Source organism: Typopeltis vanoorti, chromosome 21, assembly GCF_054136105.1.
Source record: "Typopeltis vanoorti isolate ZY-2024b chromosome 21, IOZ_Tvanoo_1.0, whole genome shotgun sequence".
NCBI lineage: Eukaryota > Metazoa > Arthropoda > Arachnida > Uropygi > Thelyphonidae > Typopeltis > Typopeltis vanoorti.
The window spans coordinates 55,603,575-55,624,836 of record NC_143569.1 but is presented as its reverse complement, the minus strand read 5'-3'; the positions used below and the strand labels follow the sequence as shown (position 1 = coordinate 55,624,836).

The following is a 21,262-nucleotide window of genomic DNA, read 5'->3' as shown; positions in this document are numbered from 1 at the left end:
TGATTAGTTAATGATGTTAATCTCTTACTTTGGCTAATTTATAAATTAAACTTTATCACAGGCATGTATGCATAGGTGTATGGTACTATCTGCAGTTTCAAGCATACATGGGGGATCTTGGAACGTATTATTCCCCCATGGATAAGGGGGGAGGGACTACTGCACATATTACATGCTAAAAAAAGCAGTATTATATTTAACATCAAAAACATAAATGAAATAAATATTTCACACCAATCTTCATGCCTTTAAACTTACTGCAATGTAGTTTAATTGAAAAACTTCTAATAGAGAGATCAAAATTAAAAAGAAATCATGCTAAGAAGTGAAGAGTTGCCATTTTCAATTTGTCCTTAAACAACCTACACAGACAAAACAAACAAATCACAATCAATAATGTGGACATCGTGCCTCTTGTGGCAAAACACAAAATAGGCAGCTCTGAAATTTGCAATTTAGCTATACGAGGTAATCAGTGGAAGTTCAGATAAAACAGAGTTCACTGTGGTGTATTTTTTCTATTATCTCACCATTTCCACTAGCTATTCTTCCCTCATTCTATTCTTGGTATGTCACAAACAGTAAAATATTATCATAGGTATCGTATTATATAAACTGAATATAATGATAATTATAATATATCATATAATAGGATCAGCACTTAATTCAGAATACAGCAGCAATTACAGTTATAAATATTTACTCATGTACTTACTCCACATTTTCCATAAGCATTTAGAAGTTTCTATTATCCACTTATTGGCTAATTTTAATTTTCAGTCAGCTCACTACTGCAAACACTATTATAATTAACTCACTCACTGTAACAAACTACCTGAAAGTTCTGATCAAAGCCCCCAATGCACAGTATTATTCTAAAGGAAATTCACTATAACAAACTATGTACTATAAAACGACTATTCCTGTATTCTTTTGTGAGTATGCTATAGTGAAAGTCAACTGTACTAATTTCATTGTAACAAAAATAAATACATAAATGATAATAAAATGCTTGATTAATTTTAATCAAACATTTTATCATCATTTAATATAATAAATCAAGCATTTCAAGATAAATTATTTTTAAATCTACCATTTAATATTTTCAAGAAAATGTTATTAAACCTGTTGGTATTAAATGATGACACTAGTCATTTCAATATTTTATTACTTAAATATTCATCTTTAAAATACCATATACTGATTTTGAGTTGCATTTCGCTGCATTGCACTCATCTCCTTATTGTGAGATGATGCTGGCTTTCCAATCTGAAACAGAGGGCATTTGAATGAAATAAAATTTAAATACATTTCCTTGCTGAATGGATGGATTTTGTCATTATCCAAGATCAATATGAAGACTTTAGAAATGTTGCTACCAGATTTGCAAATTTTATTAAAATAATTGCAAACAAGAATTCTACAGTATTAAACATTTATGAAAAGTAATTGTTAATGGTTGAATAATTTCCTCAGCCCATTCATTCAGAAGATAAATACTATAAAGACAATTTTAATACAAATATATGTATAAAATACCAGTGGGTTGCCTTTAAAACAGAAATGGTACAGTAACATGAGACTAATTTTGAAATCGTTTATATAGTGAGTGAATATGTTACCATGAGATCTGATTGTATGAAAAAGTGATTAGTAAATTTTCTTACTAATGTTGAGGGAATTATATGAATTCAAATAATTCTCATCAGCATTAGTGTAATAATGTTTGTAATAATAATTAGCATTAATCTTATAATTTTAGTGTTTGTAGATTTTGTTACATCCAGTGACAAACTATGTGAAACTAAATATTAATATTTTTTTACACAAAGTTCTGAATCTTCTTCAAACTGCAAATTATCTGTTTCAAGGGATTTTTACATCCCTTTTTTTTTCCCCCTTAGTATTTTACTTCACTATTAATTAACTCAAATAATTAAACTGTCTCTAAAGGCATCAAACCTAAACAGTGGTACTGCCACTGAAGATCAATAAACTTACTCCTCACCATGTTGGAGGTTTAATGGAATATTTTCAGCACTGGGAAAGGATTAAAACTAATTGTCTTACTATGGACAAATGGGAAGATCTGTAAATAAACACATCTCTGAACATCAAGACCACATCCATCTTATCAAACCTCACAAATCTGGTCTTGCACAACATGGAGTTGAAAATGCCAACCACAGGATCCAATGGCAACACACCAAGCTACTAACATCGATCCATATATAAACATGAGCATTTGTATAAAGAAAGTGCTGAAGCCTTATGGCATAGACCCAATCTTAACCATAACGACTGTCTCACTATCCCAAAAGTTTGGGAAATTGTTATTCTCAACTGTGTAAAATAAATTTATCAGTTTTAATTTAGTTTAATTACAGCCGAACAGTATTTAGTCCTTAAACAAGCTACTTATACATAGAGGGATTCCAATGTAAGCATGTGCACTAATGTGTTTTTTTGAATGTAATTCCTATTGTTGTTTATAACTGTACTAATGATGTCTTATGATGCTTAAGACGAAATATTTACATATTATTAAAAAGTTAATTACTGTGGCACACGTGAATTTACTCCACAGATTTCTCTATATAAGAATGTCTCTAAAGGCATCAAACCTAAAGAACAATAAACTTACTCCTCTTCATGTTGGAGGTTTAATGGAATATTTTCAGCACTGGGAAAGGATTAAAACTAATTCTAATGCTTCCAATATTTCGTCCCAGTCACTGAGACAGCTTCAGGGATTACAAATAAAGAGAGGTCATGTTTTAGTAACTGTTAAACTGAAGAACAATAAACTTACTCCTCATCATGTTAGAGGTTTAATGGAATATTTTCAGCACTGGGAAAGGATTAAAACTAATTCTAATGCTTCCAATATTTCGTCTCAGTCAGTGAGACAGCTTCAGGGATTACAAATAAAGGGAGGTCATGTTTTAGTATTCTACTTACTTATTACAATAACATGATAGCTTCCTTGGACAGAGGAGAGGGATACAGAGTAATATACTTAGATTTTGCAAAGGCTTTTGATAGATTACCACATGATAAATTGATAGTCAAACTAGAGCAGATGGGGTTGGATATTAGATTAGTGCATTGGATCAGAGACTGGCTATGTGATAGGTATCAGCAAGTTGTGTATGGGAGAGCAATATCTTGGAAGAGGAAAGTCACTAGTGGTGTACCTCAGGGGTCTGTTTTAGGGCCATTACTGTTTAACTTGTATGTTAATGATACTGGTAAAGATCTGGATGAAGATATTCAGTTGTTTGCAGATGATGCAAAGTTGGGATGAACTAAGATATTGTGGCCTTACAAGAACATGAATACATTGAGTGAATGGGAATGGGGATGCGAGGTTGATGTTGCAAAATGTAAGGTTTTAAAATTTAGGAAACAAAGATGGGATGTAGAATTTATGCTTGGTGAGGATATATTGTCGGAGGTGGAGAAAATAAGAGATCTTGGGGTGATAGTAGATAAGGATCTGAAATTTAGGGAACACATTGCCAAAATTGTGAGGATAACACAAAGACTTCTGGGAATGATGCAGAAGACATTGACTTGTAGGAGTAGGGAGATTATTGTTCCATTGTATAAAGCTTTGATTAGGCCACACATGAACTACTGTGCACAGATTTGGTCACCTGGTTTTCAAAAGGACGAAGAGAAGTTGGAAAGGGTCCAGAGGAGACTGACTAAAGTAGTTTCTGACCTGTGGAATGTCGAATATGAGGAAAGGTTGAGAAGATGCAATTTACAGAGTCTACTGGATAGGAGGGAAGAGGGGAGATAATGATAGAGACCTACAAGTTAGTAAGGGGTTGTTATAGGATCAATGTTGGAGAGGTTCCACAGAAAACAGTGGGAGATCAGGGGAGAACCAGGGATCATCCCTGGAAGCTGTATAAGGATGGTATGAGCAGTAGAGTGAGAAACAGGTTTTTTTGCATGTAGAGTTGTGAATGATTGGAATGCCTTACCTGAGAGTATGGTGTGTGCGGAAAATTTGAGTGTGTTTAAGGCACAGCATGATGAGCTGTGTGTATGATAAAAGGATCTCCTAGATATGGGATCTTGGGGTAATAATAATAATAAATAACTTTTAAACAACACACTCAAATACAATACAATACTAAGTGAAACATGTGGGTGACTAAAGTCCTATCTAGGTGGTGCACCCTCTACGGGCATTTGTAGGTGGCCTAGAATGTAACGTGGGATTTCTAATAATTAAAGTTTACCAAATTTTGGGAAGTTTTATGCAACTGTATTTATTTAAACTCAGTTGATTTCTGAGTGCTGCTGCAGATTCTGAAAACAGTCTTTCTTTTTTGAATTTACTATGGTGGAGCATGGTGGTTTTTTTTCAGGAGATCCTGTGGGTTGTATCCAAAACATGGTCTGCAAGGTCAGATTGACAAGGTCGTGTCCTTTCTCAGTGCTGAAAATATTCCATTAAATTTCCAACATGATGTCCTCAGAGCCTCAACACATGGATAAACTTACCCATTAGCAACTGGTAGTTATATACAAGTGGAATCAGCAATATGCCTTATGACACTGCATTTTCACATGTATATAATATTTGAGGTTTTTTTTTTTTTTTTTAGCACTATCTACAGTTAGTTTAATCATTTACTTAGCAAAGGGAGATTCCTATGGGATTTTAGTTTTGCTAGAATTTTTTAAACTAATGGCAAAAAACTATATGACAACACAGTTTTTTGTAATGACTATTCTTCTAATGATGATGACTATCATCATCAAAGACACGAGGATTAAAAACTTTATTTTATTTTATATTTTTGACAGAATTGTGATGCTAAGTTTATTTTACTCGAATATAATTGTCATTCATGGATTCAGATTATGCTGATTATTCCATGTGAATTTCTTGCATTTAGAAACGTTAGATAAAAATGAACATTTAATTTGTTCTTAAAATTTAAGGAAAAGAGAAGGTGCTTGCATTTAATATATTTATCAAATTAACATGTTGTAACTGTCTGCTTGGTCAATGTATTTGTTAATGTGCTACACTAGTGAAATATTAGCTATTAAATCTAATAAATTTAGATTTTTTTTTTTTTTAATAAACCATGTTATTCTATGCATTTTATTTCATGAAAAAATGTTATGGCAACATGCAAAGTTCAAATCTAATGATGTTTTTCATTAACCTAGAGACTAGTCCTTAAGGTACAAATGATGAGGATGGGTGTTCCTGAAGACAAAGATAGAGAGAATAAAAGAGGAGGAAGACAAGATGAAAAGTCTGAGGCCAGACTATAATTGAATGTTGACTAGCAGCAGTTAATGTTTTACAGGCTTGGCTAAACTGACAAAGCATGGAAGCCAATTCAGTAAAACAGTGCCCATATATAATACCTACAGAAAATGCATATGGTAGAAACAGAACATCTTTGAGAAGGTGACTGGAATGAAGTTATGAGAAGTTTAATCAATTAACTGGAATGCTCTCTTATGGATAGTATCAAGAATTTTTCTAGAGGTTTTTGGTTCACCAATACAAACTGAGAACTGTAGTCTAAATAAACTGAGAATTTGTACACATTTAGCATTTGTATAGAAGAGAAATGATATCTTAAGCAGATAAGATATCACATTTTTTAGGATGTAATGCTTGTTCCAGTAAAGGCTAGAGATGGATGTGATCTTGCTGAAAATTCGAGATTAAAAACACATCATGAAGTGAAGTGAGATTTCTCTTTCTTTCAAAAAGGAAAGAAGGCTACATTTTGGTGGCAGTGAAAATGACAAGGTTGTACTTACTCTACTGAAAAAGGAAAGGAAGGGTTTAGGCACTGGTTATGAAAGATCTTTAAGTCTGAATGTATGCATAATACAAGGTTTGTTTTCAAAGGAAGAGAAGGAATGAAGCATACTTCATCAGCAAACCTATGGATAGAATTTCATGTAAGAAAAGATAATTACGTACAGGAGAAGGAGCAAAGGTAAAAGTAAAGAGTGTTGAGATACTGATGAGAAAATTTGAAGAGAGGAAGCCACCTACTATGACACAGTAATGGACACAAAGGCAGACTGATCACTTTATTGCACAGGATGGAAGGCAAAACATAAGATGCTAACTAGGTCCCAATATCAGACATGATGAATCTGATACACACAAGAGTTCATAAAACCTCTAGACACTCTGTACATGTGAACTGAAGGATGGGAAGAAAGAAGAAACTTAATGACATTTCTCTTGATCAACTCCTTGGTTGTAATTACCTGCATGAGTAGTGAATAAAGTTTCTTTATCCACTTAGTTACTTGTGACATTTATGAAAATATTTAGTTTTAACCTTTGTCACATATTAATGCATTACAGATTTTAACCTTTGGTGGGCTGCTAAAAAAAAAAATGGGAATACTGAAAGCAGGAATTATTATTAAACCTTCATGGAGTCAAAATACAATATTGAGCAATATTGTATTTTGTACAATACAATACAATAACTGAGCAAACTTTCATGAATAATTTTATCATGTAAGTTATCCAGTGTTTATTTCTCCCATGAATTATGACCAAGATCCCCTTTCTCCCCTTACTTCCTGCAGTAAGCTACAAATACAGTACTCAGCCCTGCATCTCAAGATGGGAAGAGGACTTGATATGATTCCTCCGTCCTCTGCCAAATTATTTATATCTCTCATAAGTCTACATCAACTTCACCACTAACAATTTTCCTGAACATTACATCATCTGAATCCTCCACCTCAAAAAGAGCATTCCCATTATAGATATATAGGTTAAAGAGTGATAAAACCAACTGGTCTACCTGCAGTATTCCACTTGTCACCTTGCCTGAATTTAAATAGCAATTTACTTTAGGACAAGCTTTTATGAAATCTGAATCCGGAATCTACCATTAACAAATCCAAAAATAGCTTCATGGAGAATCTTGCCTTTCATCACCACTCTTGTATATCCTAGTCCTAATTACTATTACAATACCTTACTGCATGCTGGTGAATAATTTAATACTTTCTTTTTAACATCATCCTCGTTCAGAGATGCTATCTTATTATCCTCTTTCTGCTCCTTAGGGAACATTCTGATTGACTCATTAAATAATGAACATGTCATTGTTAAATGCAAAGAAGCACTTGGGAATAATTAAATTTCTGTAATTATTAGGTCGATATTTATCCTAAATGATCAAGGTGTCTTCACAGATGCAAGTAAGATTATTCATCTATAATATATATGTAAGGAAACAAAAGGAAGGCAAATAATAAACCAAATACTATACATACTATACTAATCATCACTCTGTATAAGTGCACAGTAATGTGATCTTAAATACTGGGATGGTAGTCTAAAATGTTCAGTAGTTTGAGGCAGTTGTGTTTATTTAAGCTTGGGAATGTCGTACAGCTTTGGCTGATTCCAAAAAGAGTATTAGATTTAAATATGCATCTGTATAATGTTTTTTCTCCCCACTGTATTAAAGTAACTGTAGTGTATGCTTATTTATCATAGTCATCCCAAAGGAAATTGGAAGTTTTTCTAGTCTGACAAAAGTAAGCCATTTGCAGGACATGGGATTCTGCAGACAAATGGATGATCTAGGTCATAGATGGCGAACCTATGGCACGCCCGAGAATTTTGCTGGCACGTCAACGATTTACAGGTGATATCCTTTTATACGCTTATAAATTATTCAACCTATTTTTAAATGCTACAATATGTACAAGTTAAATTTTGTTTTACACGAAAGAGCAGCTATGAACACGTGCATATGATTCGTGCGGTATTAACAAAAAGTCGCGGGACCCCAAAGGCAACCTACAATTGTTTAGTTGAAATGCTAATTCTGTTCAACCGAATTCCATAACATGTGAAACTGTCATAACAACGTTTACTATATATTTCTTATTGTAGTTTTAACACATTCACAACGGGGTGTCATTTATCGTTCTGACAGAACTTCTCTTTATCGATGGGCTGAACCCACAGAAAGTTTCAACCTTTGGTTGAATTTTATTGCTGCTTGTTTGCGTTTGAGCTGGAACAGGAACTCACACATGCATTATATGGCATATTTCAATTCGTGGTATAATTTTATTTGAGGTTAGCCTTTGTGATCTGTCATAATAACATCAAGAATTTCAAATGCAATAAAACAAACACTTATTTCATGTAATTGAAAAATTGGACAATTTTTTGTTAGACACTGTGTTTCCGGTGCAACATATGGTTTTGCTCGAGTCTATACAGCATAGTTTCTGTGAGAGGAGACATGTAATTCATTAGTTAGCACCATTTTTATTCCAGCTGTTATTTATTGCAATTAGAAATGCAGTTGGGTCTCTTTTTATGCGGTGCGTTCCACAGAAAGCGGCATATAAAAAATCGCACAAAAAGATCTAACTTAACGTTGAAAAATTAGGGATACGTTCCATACTTTTCAAAAACAGCATAAAACCGAAGCAACGAATTAAAATAAACCTAAAATCGCATAAAAAAAGTTTAAACAAATTGAGGAAAATAAGAATGCCTCTTAAGTTTGTTTTAAAGCTTTATTCATTTTACTTTATTGAAAAGTAATATTTTTTTTTTTTACATTTTGTCATCAGAATTATTGTCGCTATTAGACACTATTCGGCAACGTCTGAGAAAACACTACCTGCACATTTGGATGTTCTAAACGCGGATAACTTCGTGCATTGGAGGGGTCGCCAAACTTCTTTGACTGTCGACCCCTTCAAGAGTTTCTTGACTTTTTATCGACCCCCTCTATTTTACTATTACATAATTATAATAGGACAAGCAAAAAAGATGCTTATGTGAGTTTTTAGATTGTTTATTTTATAGTTTCAGTGTTTATTGTATGTATAATATAGTATATATTATTATATTGGCTTAACATCAAAGGGATACGTTTCTGTTTTTGACGTCCTTAACATTACATATTTGATAGGAGGGAAAAATAATATATAAAATTTAATTTAGATAACAAAATAACAATAATACAATCTTCCTTATATATATATGAAAATAAGACTTTTATTAACTTAGTACACAGTTAGGTTCAAAATTAGTAAGTTTCAGCCTTAAATCGCCATGGAATTATATCAAGCTTATTTCTTTGTTTTGTTAAAATGGAATTAACATGGCTGAAACCAGCTTCAACCATGTACGAGCTTGGAAATGCAAGCAAAAAGGGGAGTACCACTTCAGAAAGTTTTGGATATTTTTCTACAACATTTATATTCGTCCAAAAGTAACTTAAAGTCCTATTTTTAAAAAGCATCTTAGCTTCAAGATCAACTGACAATTCAATAAGTTCATCTTGTAAGTTACATTCGATATTTTCAATATCTGCAGAAAATGGTATGATAACCCAATCTGGAATGTGCAATTTAAAATCATTGCTCAAATTTTGAAGATGTTTTGTGTATATTTCTAAGTCTTCATCTTTTATTTCCTATTGCCGTAGATTCAAAAGGTACTGAAAATCTTTTCGTAACGATGATTTAAATAAGGCTAATTTAGCTTGGAAGCCTAAAAGAATCGCCCGAGGTTGAATAATCGTGACATCTTTACCTTGTAGACGGGTCTGTACGTCATTACATTTTGAAAATAAGTCTGCCAAGTAGAAAATATGATTTTTATTTCTCTTCAGTTCATCACTCAAAAACAAATTAACATATGTAAGAAACTCTAGGGCTGAGTTGAACAACTCAACAAATCTTTGTAGACTTGCACCTCTAGACAACCATCTTACTTCAGTATGCAAGAGTAATTGGTTTGATACTTCATCATTTTCTTCACAAAGTTTGGCAAACAATTGCGATTTAAGAGGATGAGCTCTAATTTGATTAATAGATTTAATACACACTCTTAGAGTATCATGCAGTTCGTCACTGAGAGTTTTTGCCACCAAATGGTTTCGTGCAACACACAGTGAATAGTACATACACTTTGAACTTTTTCTTTCAGAAAGGCAGTGAAACCTCGATAACGGCCCACCATTGCAGGTGCGCTATCTGTGGCTACTGCTGTTATATTAGTAAATGGAATATCATACTTATTTAAATATTCCTCCAATCGCTGAAAAATTGTCAACCCCGTTCCATCACTTTCAAGATATTTTGCAAATAAAAATTCGTCAATAATTTGATATTTGGTTTCACTATAATATCTTTCATAAGCCATAAGAATAGAAGAACTATCGAATGTAGATTCATCAAGTTGGATGGAGAACTTACTATTTTTGAGTTCTAATACTACAGTTTTTTCTACATCTGCAGCCATTTCACCAGTATGTCTTTTCACAGTATTCACACTCAATGGTAAGCATTTTAAAACAGGGCCAGAATCTTTTTTTCATTATGGCTTCAATTACTTCTTTGATTGCGGGTATAACAATGTCCTCTGCAATTGTATATGGTTTTCCTTTTTTTGCTATATTAAAAGAAATATTGTAGGAGGCTGTTAATTCTTATTTATTGTCAGCTTCGGCAGGTGCTTTCATAAATGATTTTATAGTTGGTCGATGTGTGTATTTCTCTTTCAGTTCTTTAAAAAAGTCAAGATCTTTATCTTTCTTATCGGGATGGAGTCTTTGAAGATGACCATTCATTTTTGCTGGTTTCATTGCATCGTTACTAAAAGTTTTTTTTTACAAAGAAGACACACAGGCCTCGTTTCGTTTCTTAATGAAGCGATAAACCCAAGTTTCAAATATTCTAATGAATATTGTCTGCATTTCTTTTTAGAATCTGAAGCTGCCATTGTGGTTGCTGGGGTTGTAACAAAATAATTAAAATTGAAGTCAGTAAGCAAAAGTAATAAGTCTAAATAATATACCTACTCATGTATTTCTATAGGATGTACAAAACTACCAACCCTGCTCAACTCTTCAACATAGAGAAGTTTAGTTCGTGAATGAATAACGATTGAATTATAATATGTATGTTGATGAATTTTAGAACATTAATGCTCACTTGTATGTAGATGCGCAAAAATGAGACTGGGATTGAATACGTGTAAGTATAAGTAAATAAGCAACTGCGCACATGTTGCAATCTCGCTCCTGCCATGCTGGCCGGGCAGGAACCACTGACATCCGTTTGTTGGTAAATATATCATTTTGGCCTACTTGATTGGCCTCCGTAACTATTTTCATGACCATTGCTCCATCTTACAAGTTCTATTCATATCACTGTTCCCACGATTCACTCTTAATTGCGTTGTCATTCAGGATTACTGAATTAACTGAATTAAATATTACCCGTACAATGATGTCTTATATTTTTTTATCGACCCCTGAGCCCTAATCGAACCATAACAATGTTATATAGACCCCTGGTGCATTGTCAACAATTAATAAACTTTAAAATCGAGAGCATTTTGTTTCATATGTTTCCATTTCTGGTACAAAGCAATTATTGAACCATTCAGTAAATACAGCAGTTGTTACCCAGGCCTTTGTATTAGTTTGTCTTTTACAGCACGTGTTCTTAGAGATCGATTTACTAGGGAGGGGTTTCAACATTCTATCCCCTGATGCACTGCTACAAAGTAAAAATGTTACTTGATCTTTGCTTGGTTTAAACCCACTTGCTTTTTTCTCAGACTTTGCAATGTAAGTTTGACTACGCATTTTCTTCCAAAACACTTGTTCGGGACAATATCCACCATCTTCAATCATTTTGGCTAACTTCCCTTGAAAATTTTTGGCTACATCTTCATCTGCTGCTGCAACCTTGCCGTAATCTTCACGTTATGAAGTGCATTCCTTTTTAAAAACCTGGTTAACCATCCTTTGCTAGCCGAAAATTCTTTATCAGCCTGGGAAGCGGAAGCAGGTGGCTCAATTGCTTTATCTGTTCATAAAACAGAAGAGCTTTTTTGTTTAATTAAATAACCACTTATAGGAATTCTTCTTTGAGTTAATTCTTCAATCCAAATTACGAGCACTCGTTCCGTTTTTTCTAATAAAGCATCTCTTGAGTACAATGATAAGTTGGCACTTAGTTTTGTTCTAGAAATGGCAGTTTTTTATAGAAACTTCATGCTTTTTAATTGCTCTTATAGTAGATTCGCCTAAATTAAAATGTTTACCGATCGTTGTAGATCCCTCTCCTTTTGCTAAGTGATCTAAATTGCAATTCTCATTTCCAAAGAAATTGCTTTTCTTTGGTGCTTTTTTTTTCTCCACTGGGCTAAATTAAATCTTTAAAATAAAAATTAGCAAAATTTAGACTTTCGATAATGAAAAGATAAACACTTACTCACATGCAAAATTAAACTTCATAGACACTCACTGCTTACACGTTACTCATGTTACGTCAGAATGTGCTGCAATACGCTGTTCATTATGTGCAATGGTACATACGTTTTCAAGTTATGCACCGCATAACTTCAAATCCACATAAAAAGAGACCGAGTGTATATTACACAGACTGCAAAAGCCTCTGTACCTTAATCAGGAATACAATAAAACTACTTCTTTTGTTTTTCTTTCATCTCCAGTATAATGGCTGTTGGGGAGGGTGGGTTGTTAACCACAGTGAGCGAGTTAGTATCCCTCGATGTGAACATGTTTAAACATTTTTCGTGTGCGAGGCATATGCAACACTTTTTAATGTCTTTTTTCATAAAGTAAAATCAGGGGTGCCAGTTATATGCGAGGGCGAGTTATTTTTGAGTAAATATGGTAAGCGTTTCGCTGACAAGTTGACATCCTTCTGCTGCTTCCCTTGCTCAGCTAACTTCGATAGTGAAGTTATAATGCATAAATATTTTTCTCACTATTGTTTTTTTTTTCAAACCAACATAATGAAAACTTAATAATACAATAATCAATTTTACACTGAATAACATTATAAATTTATATATAAAAATATTATAAATAAATAAATTAAGTTAGATTAATTTTCTATTAATTTTCCCCTATTAAAAACTGCCCGGCACATCAGCAAATGGATTGGTAAATTTTTGGCATGCTCCGGCACGTCAGCAACTCGATTTGTAAATTTTTGGCACGTGCACATAAAAAGATTCGCCACCACTGATCTAGGTAATAAAGGGTAATAAAAAGGTGAGAAGGGTCTTTTGGTGAGCAGATAAGGGGGGGGGGGCTAATTTTTGCTGATGCCTGAAGGACGTTCAGATGTTATACCTTTTCAGAGGTGCTCCAGAGCACCTCTGAAAAGGTATAACATCTATCAAGACAGCAACTGATATTTTGTGATCATAATTTCTTGGTGTCAAACCAATTTTAACATATGGAACTGAGAGTTGAATTAGAAATAAAACACTTGATCAAAGACTGGAGACCACATATCTGGGAATACTGAAAAAGATTAACGAAGTGAATAGATGGCATCAATGGCAGTATCATATTAAAAACAAGGATATGAGGAAAGAACTTGCCATTGTTTGCATTCAAGAATGTGTGAGCATAGTAATCTTAGGTGGTGTGGTCACTTACACAGAAAGGAGAGGAAAAGTTAGAAGAAAAGGGAGTTTGATGCCAAGATGGTAAGAAAGAGATCCAGAGGGAAATCAAGATCAGGATGGACTGATTCAGTCAGAAGTATCTTAGAAGAGAAAAACTATTAGATATGACAATATTGGGGTGCTGACAAGTAACAGATTAATTTGGAGGGAAATTGTTGATAGGAGATTAATAATAATGTCAAGCTAATCATGTTATCATAACTGTTACTATTATCTATAAGCTAATACTGTTATCATAACCTGTACGCTCCTTGAAGGTACATATCAAGAAATTTATGATGATGGAGGTTTTTTGTGGGAGAGGGATTTGGTAAAGTGCAGAGTTTTAGTGATTCTGTGTGAGGGACAGGGCAAAGAATTAGATATAATATAATGAATGAATATAATATAATAATATAATGAATATAATATAATATAATAATATAAAGCATATAATATAATGCTTGATATAAAAATATTAGTCTTTATATTTTTAAAGGTGTCATGACTGTTTAAATACTGAAATGAACTAGTAATTGCATTGCAATCTCATTTAACATTTAAGAGTAATTACTCCAAACAATCAAAATATCCTTATTAGTTTTTTGTATCGCTATGATATTTGATTCATTTTGGTGTCCTCCACCCATTTCAAGCTTTTTTTTTTTTTTCTTCCATGTACACATTATCACATATGTTCTTTCTAAAATCATTACTACTTTTCTTAAGTTATTTTATAACTATTATACATTTTCTCTGTATTACTTAAGAACAAAATTAGGTACTGGGCAGAAACGTTATGTATGATTTCTTGTTTTCATGGAGTGCTTCTTTAAACATCCTGCACCAACCTCAATCCCAAAGAAAACACTGAATGGCTGAACCAATCAACATTTCTAAACTTTCAGTGAAACCTTATCTTGCTCAGCAGTTTCATTAATGAATCCAGAGACTAAGCTTTCATTACTGTTGCCAAACTCTTTCATTTGTCCCTCAATAATATTTGTTTATTTGAGTCTACTGTTTGACTTGAAAGATGATCAATATTGATTCTTTTTAAAACTTTTGAACATATTTTTCTTCTCGCTGTGAATGTGATACTCATTTTTAAGTTGCTCAAAAACTAAAAAGGTGTTCGCTTTCTACTTAAAATCTGTAAAATCATGAATGAATATCACTATTAACAACATACTTGAGACTTATTTGTGTGTTTTGAGTGAATTTATACGCATCATTTTGTTGAAATATAGTTAGGTAATAACTAGTTCTTGTCCTGAACAGAAATCCAGCAAGTACTTACCATTATTATTAGCACTGATTCCATTTTTAAATTTTTGGAAAACATTTCTATATTTTTGAAATTTATTTCTTATTCTTCTGTTCAGGTCTCTAACAAGAATCAGCTGTTCATTTTTATTTGTCATATGCCTTCTCTAATGATTTCAGTAATTCACTTACTTCTTTGCTAATGGAATCTTCAGTATGGAAAAAAAAAAATCCATAACTCACACTATCCAATTTCCATTAAATTTGCTCCTATCAGTCTATTTGAAATTTACTCTCATTCAAGAAGTTTATCTCCATGTTTAGTATTGAATACTGCAGCTTTCTTCCTTTTTCTGTTCCCTAATGTCTAAATAAATCATTTTGTATTTATACTTAGAAGGATTTCATGTTTCCTCTTCTAAATTATGTCTGCAATATTTCTCTAATTCCTCTTTCCACTCTTTTCCATTGATGTATATTACATCAGTGGTGCCTATGTTCAATTCTATTGAGGTAATTCTGATTACTGACTTTGCACTATTCACTCCAGATTCTCAAAAAAGCTGTGGGAAACATGATCATTTTCTGCCATATATTGTATATGTAGTTTGTCAATATAGAATCCAATTTCACTGGCTATGTCTCAAACTGCAAGCTCATTCTTGTTTGTTCAACATCAACAGTACATAGTAATGAGGTGCACCACAAAGGTGAGGATAAACCAGAGAATCCCCAGTTGTTTCTCTGTATTCCTTAAAGATTATATGGATTGTCTTCCCAATAATCTCCATTCAAATCTAAGCAATTCGTAAGATAATATAAGTCCTCCAAACTTATGACCACCTGTAGTAAAATTTCCTTAAGAAAATTTCATTTTGAATTGCACTTCAAATGCACAACACTAATTATCGAGTCCTCACATGGAAGCATGACCGATGCATTTTAAGGTGCTATTACACATACTGACTTCCTGATTTATTTCAGCAGTTGTGTTTATAGTGTTATTCAGTGCTAGTTCAATTTTATTTGCATCTGTATTGACTTTTTTTTTTGTGATATTCAACAAAAAAAAAGTAAATAATTCCTGTGTCTACTAAATGAAAAAAAAAAGAGATTGTGATTAGGATAGTAATTAAAAAAAGAAAAGCAATTAATTTAAAACAAAAGTTAGCCACTGTGAAACAATATTGTCAGCCAAAAGGTGACTTATTAGCATGCAGCTGTAACTGTCAAAATAAACAGTTAGTACTTTTATTCCTTTAAGGGGTATTTTTTATTCTGCAACAGAAATATAGTGGTATACTTATTTATATCCTTCTTGACCTGCTGGTGCATATGTTGTACCTCATTTCATATTTTCAACTTACAGCCAGGTGTTCAGAAGTCATCCTGTTCATAAGTCAGAGAGTACCTGTATATTGGTTCAAGAGACAAAAAGAGTGATGTGTCCATGCTAAGTTAACAAACAAAACAGAGATAAGAAGGGAGGGATCTGAGAAGACTGTTTCATGGTAACTTCAAACAAGAAAATATTTACAAAACCAGAGAGTTCTCACAAGTGCTCCCTCTTGCAAATGGATGGAGTACCCATGGGTGGAAGTGAAGACAACTTATTAGATGCAGATACCTAAAAAATAAAGCAGCCAAGTTGTCAGATGAGCACAGGAGCAACAACTCTAACCCTGCAAAAATTTTAAAATGTGTGAAACCAGACTTACAAAGAATTTGGGCTAAAATGTAGATATATATATAAAGAGAGGATGTGAGAATAATGTTCTGAAATCACATGTTATAATGGAAGTGACAAGAATTTATGGAACATTTCTTATCTAGTCAAGAACAGGATGAAAGCAAATGTTTTGGATTCCATACCAGTTAATGAAAAATTATTTGCACAATTAGAAAAGCTAGCCTTTAATATCACATTCATATTTTATTTCATAAATTAGCTCAGGAAATAAAATATTTTCAAAATTTAGAGAAAAGAATGATGCAAAAGAGCTGCCAAATTAACACAAATTGGAAATTAGGAGGAATGTAGACAAATGGACAGAGCAAGTTTGTATGTGGACAGCAAAGAGAATGGGACAAAGCTCACAGACTTTGCAATAAGTGTGAGTGAAGTGTAATTTACAAATGAGGGTGGTCTGAAAAGTTCTCAGCCTCGACAATAAATGGCAACACTATCGGCAAATTTTTTTTTTTCAAAGTGGCACATCTGTCATAAGCATCCATGTGAAATTGCAAGTCATTCTATCAAGTAGTTTGCTTTATACAGCTGTCTGAAGCAAAAGTGTTGTCTGTATCTCTTGAAATGGATAAAATTGAGTATTGTGCAGTTATAAAATTCTTTGTAAAAGAAGGTTTAACACCAAAAAAAAAGTTCATAAAAGTTTATGGCCATTCTTCTCCTTTGTTTTCGACAATTAAGAAATGGGTTGCCTAGTTTAAATGTGGCCATACCAGCCTTGAAGATGATCCATGTAAAGGACATCCAAAAAGTGTAACACCACCAGAAATCATTGATCAAGTTCACGATAAGGTATTGGATGACTGGCGAGTCAAAGTGTGTAAAATTGCTGACACTATAGGCATTTCAAAAGAACGTGTAGGATATATTTTGCATGAAGAATTGCAAATGAAAAAGCTTTGTCCAAGATGGGTGGCATGCTTCCTCACAGCAGATCAAAAATGAACTTGCATGAAAAGTGCTTGGAGTGTTTTAACAAGAATAAAACTGATTTTGTGCATCGATTTATTACTATGGATGAGATTTGGATTCACCATTACACACCAGAATCCAAACAGCAGACAAAACAGTGGACAGAAGTCAGTTGTTGCATCAGCAGGAAAGGTAATGGTATTGGTGTTTTGGGATGCTAAACACATTTTGTTTATTAATTATCTTGAAAGGGTAAAACAATAACCGGGGAATGTTATTCCAATCTTTTAACCAGAGATGAAAAAACTCGTGAGAAAATATCTGGTTTGCAGAAGAAAAAAATCATCTTTCATCAGGACAATGCACCCGACCACAAAAGTATTTTGGCAATGGGAAAATTAAGAGATCTGCACTATGAATTGTTGGAACATTCACCCTATTCCCCAGATTTGGCTCTTTCTGACCTCTATCTCTTCACAAAACTAAAACTCTTCCTAGCTGGTCAGCATTTTTCTTCAAATCAAGAGGCAATTGCAGCTGTAGTGGGGTATTTTACAGATCTTACTGAGACCCACTACAGGGATGGGATAATGGCGGTGGAGCATTGCTGGAATAAATGTATTAGTCTTAAGGGAGATTATGTTGAAAAAGAAAAATAATTTTGAAATTAAAAATTCGTTTTTTCATTGTTAGGCCAAGAACTTTTCAGACCACCCTCGTATATATCTGGTAGATATCAATATCTTGTGAAGGCCACAAGACTTACAGTAGCATATTAATGCTGTGTATGGGCACAAGGATTAGAAGAAAGGAGGAGTCTGCTCGCATTTTGCTTGAACAGCTGAGGGTTGTAATCTTTGGGGAAGGCAGAGTGGGGCATCTTAGCACTCTTAAAAAATGATTTTTCTTCTGCTATCTTAGTTCTCTTTTCCTTTGCCATCAATTCTGGTTAATTTTCTCGGAAGAACAAAATTTACAAAGAGATAGAGGGAACTGCTATGGGTTTTTCCCCCTTCTCACCAATTTTTACACGGAAAATTTTGAAAAACACTACCGTGTTTCATGTGCATGGGAAATATATGATTTCTGCATTAATTCAATCTTTGTGTCTCTTCTGGATCTGGCTCTCACTGATGAGACCTCAGTAAAGGTCGAAACTGATCTGGATAGTAACACTTCCCACAGTGCAAAGCAATGCGCACTTCTGAAAGGAACTGTGCTTTACATCATGGAATACTAAGGTAATTAATGTGAAGTCATCAGCCTCTAGGTAGTCTGCATAGTGACCTTTCCATAATGCATAGCAATATATACATTGGAAAGGAAGTTTATTGAGGTCTCATCATTAGGAGCCAGACCCGTAAATTTGAATTTAATGCAGAATTATATATTTCTCATATACAAGTAGTAAACAGATGTATCTCCTTATTATTAGATTACTTTGGATCCGAGAAAATTGTTGAAAAGGTTTTTTTTTTGCTTGGTTGCAAAGTAAATTATACTTGCTAAGAAATTATATTTTTGTTTAATCTTTTATCAGTGTAAGCAAACAAAATGTATATGCTACTTTGAACCAAGTTCAAAGAAACTGTTTAAACAATGATTAGAGTGGGTCTTCTTTGATGAGTCTTTGGCTCATGGAGATGCTCAAGGATTTAAAAAAAAAAAAAAAAAAAAGAATATAACACAGGATAGGAGAGGGGGGGGGGGCATGCTGCTAATGATATCAGATTACATGTCCAGTTAGTGTTGAGACCTATGATTGTAATACTAGTAACAGTTTTTCATGTGGCAGTGAGTTTGAAGCCATCTGGTGTGAAGTGAAATCTAACAGCAGCAAATACACAGTGGGGGGGAGGGTGTTGTTACAGACCTAGTGGATCTGTTGCTAATGATGAAGAAATGCATCATCAAATGAAGAAGATGGGCATGAAAAGAGTAATCATAAGGAGGGGACTTTAATTATCCAAACATTGTTTGGGTAGCAGTACCTCATGAGAAGAATGAAACTGAATTTATTGAGCTACTGAAAGACAACTTCCTCAAGCAGCATGTGAGAGAAGAAATTCGAGGTCAAAGAGTGTTAGATTTGATTAAAGACATACCTATTCTACCTCTGGCTGGTGAGTGATCATGCAGTACTCACTTGGGAAGTGCCTAGGTTTATGAATGCTCCATTTCAGAAAAGGTTACATGCTTAACTACACAGCAGGAAATTATGACCAACTAAGGAGTATACTGGGTTCGGAGCAATTGTATCAGTTGCTGGATGGGAAGAATATCGACAGTGAATGGGAAGCCTTTTTAAAAAAATACTTAAATGATGCTATATCAGAATGTTTCCCGAAAGTTTGAAGAATAAATACAGTTGGAGTCAAACGGATGTGTAATTTTATCAAACAAGAGATTTGTAAAGAAAAGGAGGATGTGAAAGCAATACAGTGTGCATAAGAATGATGTCTGTTATGAAAATTATTCAAAATATCAAATTTTGATGGGATTTTTCATTTTATGGAGGGTGGGAAAAGGATGAGTGGACATCCTTGGAAGCTGAGGATGAATGCTGCCAGGATGGGGGGTGTGAGATCTAGATGATTTCTCTCATAGTGGTGTGTGTGATTGGAACAAATTGCCACTGGATGTTGTGTGTGCAAGCAGTGTGAATGAATTCAAGAACAAGTATAACAGCTAGTGCGTGTAGTATGTGGCCTCCTTTGACAAGTCCTGATTCCCTAGATTTATTAATAATAATAATAATTTATCAATTATAATATAATTCAGTATCAATTTAAAAACTAAATAAGACACAAGTAAACATAATTCAAAGCATCAACAATTGTCAGTCACACATGAATATAGTAGCATGGTTCAAAATGTTCTAAATGGCAATACCCTCTCTTTTAGAAATAAAGGATATCACCATGGATGGTCCTCTTTCTCCTACTCCAGCAAATTATCTTATGAACAGTTTGAATAGCTCTGTAACATCTATCTGCCAGCCTGGTCAGCTGAGTGGTTAGCATATCTGCTTTCCAGCCCAAAAAAAAAAAAAAAAGGCTGCGGATTCAAATCCCGCCGTGGGCATAGATGTTTGTGATTGTTTGTGAAAATACTAGTGGTGGTGGTAGATGGCTATTGGTGTAGATGCAGTTTATTGTAGTTGGTGAATTGAGTGGTGGAGACAGAGTTGTAGAATAGGTGCCCTTCCTCGATAAGTCTTGGACTCGCTGGAGGTGTCACGTAATAATAATATTTTTTTAATCTTAGACATTTTGTGGTAGAAACACATGAATATCTTTGCAGTATGGCAGTTTCTCTATCCAAACTTCAGAATCTTCTTACAAAGATTAATGCTATTCATCCTCATATACAATTTACTCTAGAAATTGAAAACGATATTTTCAATTTCTAGATATTTTCTTCACTAACTAGCTTATTTTTCATCAGATCAGATCCTTCAGTTTTCTGTCTTTAGAAAGAAAATCCAGATGAGACTACATCCATACTCTGTCACATTTGAACTCTAACAGCTCTTTCCATTTTATTTTATTAACAGCTTCACGTCTTATCGGCAAGGTCAATTTTCCAGTTACTCTCCCAAGAAGTTATCAACTATACTGTCATCTCATATGTCAAAAGTGTATCCAAATTAAATCAACTGGGTCTTAATGTTTTATCTGATTAATAAACATACCTCCTTTCTAAGGCTGCAAAGGACAAGCTTCCCTCTTCAGCCTACCCTGGTATCTACCAAATTCCCTGCACACGTGGTCTCTTGTACTTAAGCCAAATTAGTAGATTCTATGACTATTTGTCATGAGGAACACCTAGACTATATT

At 33.7% G+C, this 21,262-nt stretch overlaps 1 protein-coding gene across 1 annotated transcript in view; it reads right to left on the bottom strand.

Annotated features, from left to right (window-relative positions):
- Positions 1–1,140: 1,140 nt before the first annotated feature.
- LOC150094867 (uncharacterized) overlaps positions 1,141–21,262 on the bottom strand; it is a 33,869-nt gene continuing 13,747 nt past the window's right edge. Inside the window, exon 4 of the mRNA XM_090411685.1 lies at positions 1,141–1,269. The gene's annotated coding sequence lies outside the window, so the exon portion shown is untranslated. The remainder of the gene's footprint in view (positions 1,270–21,262) is intronic.